The following is an 8,043-nucleotide window of genomic DNA, read 5'->3' as shown; positions in this document are numbered from 1 at the left end:
AAGTCACTATGCCAAACAAAATTTATATATGTTACGGCCAGGAAATTGATAACCAAATAAAGTCACGGATATTTAAAAATTTCAACATAAATTAGGACCTCTAAAAATGTTACTTTTGCCATGCACGCCATTTCTGGATGCGGCGCCACATCTGGGCTTTTCAACATAGGAAATATTATTTTGTTTATACTGTAGACCAGGAAGAAATATAACAAATGCCAGATTAAGGACCTTGACGTTCTCAACCAGCAATATGTAGTACAGCAAAATTTAAAACAAGGATTCTAATTTAGCATAGCTTTCACCGTTTATGTATAGTTTCATTATACTTTCTTTACAAAGGCCTCAAAGCTGGAAAGTAATACTGACCCCATGGCCCGGATGATTTTCATTTTTAGGTTCAAATATGGTTGAATAATAACTTACCAGTCCAGGAGTGGACCAAGACATGGACCCCGAAGGGATTCTAAAGCAAATTTTTTGCAACTGTTCGTCAGGCGTTTGCAAATAAGCATGCTTGTGGCGAAAAATTCGTCTAAATTGTACCCTAGCTTGTAGAATTGTAGACAGTTAAAGATTCTGACGAATTAATAATTTAATACCTATACAGAAATATCTAATCAGGTAACTAATTAAAAACTTATGCTATGCATAATAATTGCCTAGGACGCAAATGAAGCGAGCGAAAGGTTTCCGACACATAATCACAGTTAAAAGATAAGAAAATTCCTTGCATTTTTAGCACCTCCCATGAATGCATTTGTCTCACAAGTTTCTCTGTCTATATAAAAGTTCGGTAATTTGCCGTAATGTGACGCTAAGATACAGAGTTAAATATTGGCAAAACAGTGCTTCCGTTCTCCCCATAAAATTACAAAAACTGACTGTTTTTTTAATGATCTTTTTCAATATACTAATAAATAAAGAGCTAATGTATGCCTCTCTAATAGTAAAATTTTCATTTTTTGCTTTTTTAAGAAGAAATTGATCTTTAAAAATCACTAAAATGTCGCAACTTTAACGCCGTATATTTTGTTTTTTTCGCTTGTTTTTAAAAAAATGGCATTAGAGAAGCACGGCGGCATTCTTGATGAATCGATATCAATCAACACATCAGTAAAATACCTTTGTCATACCTTAAATTTATAGGGACAGCGTAGAGATGTTTAGGCAGTTAATATACGGAGTCTGGAATATATTTGCATACTTTTTAATATTTAAGTTGTTCCCTAAGAATGTAGTGTTGGTAGTGGTTCCAGTTGTTATGTCAATGCAAGATTTTGTCTAAGCTATCATTCATCTGTTTTGAAAAAAAATAATGATCCACATAGCATTGATGCATAAATTTATTGGTCAAATATTGGCTCAATCAACTTTTATAAATTATGTGAAATATTTATTAGATTATTAGCAAAAATTAATAATACACCAAGGACAACGTGAAATTTTTTAATTTCAAATTATCGCATATTTTAATGTTACAAATTCCACATTCGCAAGTGTACGTGCTATTACAACCAACTTCAGAAATGATTGATTGTGCACGCATACGAAATTAACGACAAAGTGACTACCAATAATTCTTTAAGTTCGTGGTTATAATATCGTGTATAATGTAGTAATCACCAGCACAGCTTAAAGTTTATTTTTATGATTAAAATCGCCTGACCTATGAATCGTTTGCGTTTGCACCAATTTTCAGATTTACCAATTCATTGCATCCATTAATCTTTATTTCTCTGTAGGTTTTGACACGTCACCAAGTAAACCGAGTCCACATTATCGAACTTTAAACTGAGCCGAGTATATTCGTGAACATGTACACAATCTTTTATCGAGCCGAACCTCGTGTAGTCAAGAAAATTGTCACGATCCATGCATATATATAAGAGAAGTATATGGATAACCGCCTATGATTGCAATGTGCAAATTGTTCGCCATAAAAGAGAGCTGCCCTATTCCTTAGTCCTGAACTCTGTATTTATGCGCAAACTCCCCAAGTAAATATTTACTTCTCTCCGCCTACTTTTAAGTAGCGCCAATTTCAAATTTCATAACCTATAACTCGAAAATAGGGTTAAAATTTTATTAAACCATTATTGTGTGCAATTACCATATGTAAACACAACCACGCACCATTCGGAAACTTCACCCAGACTTCTATTCGCTTCATGCAGGTTCATATTCACCACATTGGCCCCATTCCACCTGCCGACTCCTATCACTATTGTCTGATCCTGTGATGTCTTTAGATAAGTATACTAGCTGGCCGAGGCCCACCCTCCCAAGACCAATCGCCGCCGAAGCGTTTCTTACCTGTTGACTATATCGCTTCGATTCCCCTACTAGCATCTTCACCGATCAGCGACGACAATTTGAATCTTCCCTTTTTTGTGCCCTCAACATTGTTTTCGGCACACAAGGATTCGGGACCTGCAGTCAATGGCCTACTTGAATGATTTCACTGCCAACTCAAATCAGCGCTCACGTGCCACCCAGTGCGTTCTGGTTCAAGGTACTCCGTATCGTTCTGCTTGGAAACTGTAGCATTTTCAGGGAGAACTTTCGAGCTTCCTCAGCGGAGTTTGTTTACGGTTACACCCTTCAACTTCGAAGGCAAACTTTGTAACGATTTAGAAACTTAAATTGCAATTGAAATAATATACCTATACCTATAGGGATTATATCTTGAATATAACTTGAAATTGGATAAGTTCGCATCAGCTATAATATAAAGTGATACATTACCAATGTTCAAAGAAACACAATTAAATTAAAGACATTTACTGATTTTAAAATAAAATTAACATTGTCGAGTTGGAAATCTTTTAGGTGTTAAGTGACCCCCATATAACTTCGTGCCCCCATCATGCTTGCGTGCATCCAAATCAATGCAGTCATAGCGGTTAAAATGACGAGAACACAACCTTGTTTTTACATCATCGAATTCCGATAGTTCACATGCTTGCAGTCACCGATTCTTGTTGCTTTTTTCACTTGGGAATCTAATAACAAGTACCAATGGCATAAATGAATTGATTGCAGATAATTGCATTGTAACTTACTTGTGCCATGAAACCGAAGAATCCACTTTCCCCACAAGTACCTGCATTTCTTTATTTCTAAGTAATGAACACACTAAAATTGCCAAACATTAGGTATTCCTTTACAATTATTGTGTATCACTTACGTATACTGATTTATATAACTATGAAAGGCTTCTTTACTATTAAAATTAAACAAAAGTTCAATAACTCATAAACTAAACAAACAATTTAACCTCAATCCGTTATGTCAAACTGGAGTAAATGCTTGGTAAATAACACTACATAATAACACGCAAGCGCATTAGCGCCTAGTTCCCAACTAATGACAGAAGTATATTTCCATCCACTAACGTTGGCGATAGGCGTGTCCACTCGTTTATCCATATACTTCTCTTATATATATGGATCCATGTATTGACGTAAACGCGAAAATTGGGTTATGCATTTGCACATGTGTGGATCGGCTCGCACTGCCGTCTAATCAACTTCGAATCGAGCCATGTAACATTCTTTGATGTTTCGACAGAATACCGCCAATGGTTCGCGGTTCAGTTACAGGTCCATTTTTACTTTATTTTTGCATTATTTATTTTGATTTTTAGGTTAGGAATTTGTTTATTTTGTTTTGAATTTCATATCATAGGGGTACTCATTTCCTTAAATCTCTTCTTTTGATTTCTTCGCTTCTTTCGGTTCTGACCCTCTTCTTACAATTTTATCTTCCTTTTCACACTCTAAACGCTTCTTCTTTCATTACTTTTTACCATCATTTGCCCTACAATATCGTTAGTTACATACCCTGATTTTCCCGAATAAATGTACCTATTCGCTACTTTTCTCTATTTTCTCCTCGTTATTCGTCTTGCATTTCCAGATAACCAGGAGCAGGTTTCTAGTGTTTCCTGTACGGCTGGATTTACCGAAAATTAGTGGCGCCTAAATTATTTAAGCAGTTTTTTTCAGTATCGTCGAACCACCCATACCACCGAGAGCAGCTGAAGCCGTAATGCTTGATTCTTTTTTTTCTTCCAAATTTTCTTCGTCACAAACCTGACTTGAACCATGCTTATGATCGTGGCGGGGTTGGGCTTGTGGTTTAGTTCGATAATGTGGACCTGGCTTAGATAAATGAAATAAGACAAGATGTAAGTAGATAATAATACAATTATCCATGCAACCATCGGACACATTGGAAATGATAACTGTATAACGACATATAGTTCAGTCAATTCAGATGTCTCACCTGCACATTTATAATTTGGTACGTTGGTAACGACATCGCCACCATAAATGTAAATCGAATAAATTAAATTAAAATTTGTCCACTAATTCTGCGCATCGGAATATGAAGGCGCTAGGCAAATAAAATAAAACTCGTCGGACGTTCTCGATTGCGGAACAGGGAATTCTAAGTGGGGAGAACGACGATGCCGATTGACACGCGTCTATAGGCGATAAACTTTGCACACTTCAAAGTAAACAACCGCGCGCGACCTCGAGTGCGCGAGGTCTTCAACTATACGTCGAATATTGGCTCTTCACTCCACTCGCCACATTCCAGGCGTGACACTTCACACGCCGTGTAAGGCTTAGCTTGACACTTCGTTTTCAAGATATTTGGTTGGACTTCACCAATAGATAGGTATGTATCGTTCAGATGATTCATTTTGCCTTTGTGAGAACTCTCCTCCGACAAACCGTTTTCGAGATATTCGCTCTTAAAGTGATACCATCACCAATGTATGTATATATTTCTTCTTCCTTTTGTTAATACGCTTTCCCGACAATCCGCTCTTTGAGATATAAGAATTATAATCGATCACGATAAGGGGTCGAGGAGCAAGACTTTGATTGGTAAAAGTTTATTCCTTTCAATAAGACAATTCGTTAGAGTACCATGGAGGATAAAGCCAGTCCCCCACTTTGATAAGGAGCTAGAACGAAGGACGGTAACCTCCGGAGCAATTCAAATTGCGGCAGGAATAGCAAGTCACCGTTGTCACAAGATGAAAAACGAAAACAAGCGGATTCCTTGAAAAACTGGAGTCGTCTAAACATTCTGTCTGTCTGTGCGTATTCTGTATAATTTATTCAGATTCTTTGGATTTAGTCGTTTAAATTTTGTATTTCTTTGGATTGGTTCAGATTCCTCGGCTCGGTTTTTTTAAATCTCGCATTTCTTCGAATCTTTCAACTGGTACTGTATTGCTTCATATGGCAGTATACCAAGTATCTTTGTTTCATATTCAATATTTTTTTTAACAAGTTTATTTGCAATCTGTAACAAAATTACAATGAGCAATTGGTTGGAAAGAATAATCAATATAGCAGTATTTCCAGAGGGTGCAAAAGTACACACTGGCTCTGGCTGGACTCATCAATTACAAGTTGAAAACGGGCTTAAGTCTTTTTTTAGATAATAATTATTTGTTAATCACAAAGTTTCAAGTAATCAACAATTATCGTTCATGCAGTTCAAAGGTCAAACTTTCTGTGTCTCGTAATATTGTATACGCCAACGATCCACTTTGAGTAGTGTCAACCGCAAGATGCACTCGTGACTGTGAGGATTATAAACGATTAAGGTAACAACTGAATATACGTTACAATATTAAACGTTTCGCATTAGAATGCGGATAACCTCGTAGAGATTTCATTTTAATCATCCGTTAAAGTGTGCGCAACAATTTAGATCTAAATGTAGATTTAACGTGTAAATAATTAGAAAAGTCTTTCGTCTTTGTTTTTAATTACGTTTACCGCCCTGTCGGCCTTATAAATTATGGGTCAAGTATGTACACAGTAATTTTTAAAAATTATTGTTATTTGTATAGAGGCCGGTCTTCTTGGAACAAAGGTTGCCTTAAATAGAACGATCAAGTTCATCGCGCAAAAAAATAAGCAAGCATTTATAAAGAAATCTTGAAAGGGAAAGTTTATTATTAAACAATAAAACAACTTAATTGCCGTTAAATTGACGATATATTTATGCTAGCATAACTAGGTGGAATAAAAGGTTATACCTATTCGGAATTAGAATTTGTGTAACTGCTTACATAATGAGTCTTAGAAGACAATTACATTCTTGTTTTGCGAAGAAAACGTTATAAAATTGTAATTTTTGCAAACATTCTACGTACTACGACTAATTGTGGGTTCATCTTGCGAGTTTTACAATTACAATGCTTGTAGATTTATTTATGTCACATCTAATAATAATCTTTGATGAAGAAATTACGATAGATCACATTTTTTTTAAAAACATGCCATTTGTCTAGATTTTTCTGTCAACTCCAAATTAGTTCCAAACGCATTACTCAAGATCCCCTAAAGTAATGCGAATAGCAGCCATTTTTTGGGAACCGCGAAATTTGAAATTGAACAACAAATCAAACCAAATCAAATCATTTATTGTCAGAGTATCAAATGTGGCTTTGACATGTCAATAATGCACAATGTAAATAACGTAAATATAGAACAGCAACATTCGAGATATAAGTACAAATTTTCAATAAATATAAATATGGACGTACACTACACATTAAAATTTTGATTTAGATAAAATAATAATAATAATTTAGCTTACGATTACACTTATTATATATGTGACACAAGGGTGTAATATAAAAACAAACGACATATGATGGGACGAACATACAAAACTGATAAGCTTCCAGGCACGAGTTACCATTAAGTGGAATAAATAAAGAGTATATAAGATAAAATCGAAAAATAAAATAAATTGACAGGTTTCATATAAGACTAGATATATTATCACAGTTGAATTCTTCAATAGCGTAATATGCTTTTTTATTATACCTGAATCACAATCTCCGTTTTAAACACTCAAATGCGTGCGAAAAAGGGCCTTTAAAACACACGTGCTTTAAAGTTGCTAAGTAACGATACTTCAATTTGAAACTGTCATCTGGATGAAATAAAAAATCCTCTTAGGTCGCTTTCTGTAAATGCAGAACATTTCTTTGGCTTTTGTACCTATCCTTTGGTTGAAGCTTTCACAAACGCGCGTAATTTAGGGTATGCTTTCAAATCTGTTCCACTTTTTAATCTCAGCATTGCTTTAAAGTTTTGAATGAATGCACCAAAATATAGAAGATTTAAATACCTTTGACATTTCCTTCATATATGCCAGCATTATGGATGCATTTAACTTTATTCGTAAGTAACTTCCTATTCATCCATGGAAACAACTTTTCATATTCTTTATAATAGGCTTTACTGGATTTGGATTTTACACCTACCAATGTTAGTTTAGATTTTACAACAATCGATTTAATGGACGGTGTATTATCTTTTTCAACGGAAATCGTTTTATTCCAAAGACGATGATTTTTATAAGCAAATGTCAAGTGACATTTCCATGGCAATCGTGAAATGACGAACACCCAGCCCACTTAATTAGACATGTATTCGAGTATAACGTCAATATGATTTCATTGAATTTCCTATTTTTAAATTACACTGCAGGTATAATAAAAAATACTATAAGATACACGTGTATAATTGGTCTTTAAAGCACTGGCAACGTTAAAGGCACTCCGCTTTGCGTCGTGCCCTTAAACTTTCCCTAAAAAATTCCTCCATTAAAAATGAAGGTCCAATTAAATGCCGTCCGATTACAACGGTTGGTAAAATAGCTTTATATAATATATTAAATAATTGTAGCTTTGAATTCGTTAAAGATACTGATAACGACGTTCAATGCAAATTCAATACCTTTATAAATACAATTGTCTCTGCATGCAATATAGCATTTCCCGAAAAAAATGTAAAGAGTACTCACCATGCCCCTCTTATTCGATGGTTCAATGATGAATTGAGAGTCATGAGAAATACTTTAGAATTTTTACAGGATATTTATTCTCAATTTCCAAGTGAATACATTAAATCAATATTAAGATCATTTAGACGTAAGTACAATTTGGCTATCAGAAAAGCTAGAATCGAAGCTCACGACAAGTACATTTTAAAATGT

This window comes from Photinus pyralis, unplaced genomic scaffold, assembly GCF_008802855.1.
Source record: "Photinus pyralis isolate 1611_PpyrPB1 unplaced genomic scaffold, Ppyr1.3 Ppyr1.4_LG7, whole genome shotgun sequence".
Lineage (NCBI taxonomy): Eukaryota > Metazoa > Arthropoda > Insecta > Coleoptera > Lampyridae > Photinus > Photinus pyralis.
Note: the sequence above shows the minus strand (reverse complement) of the source record.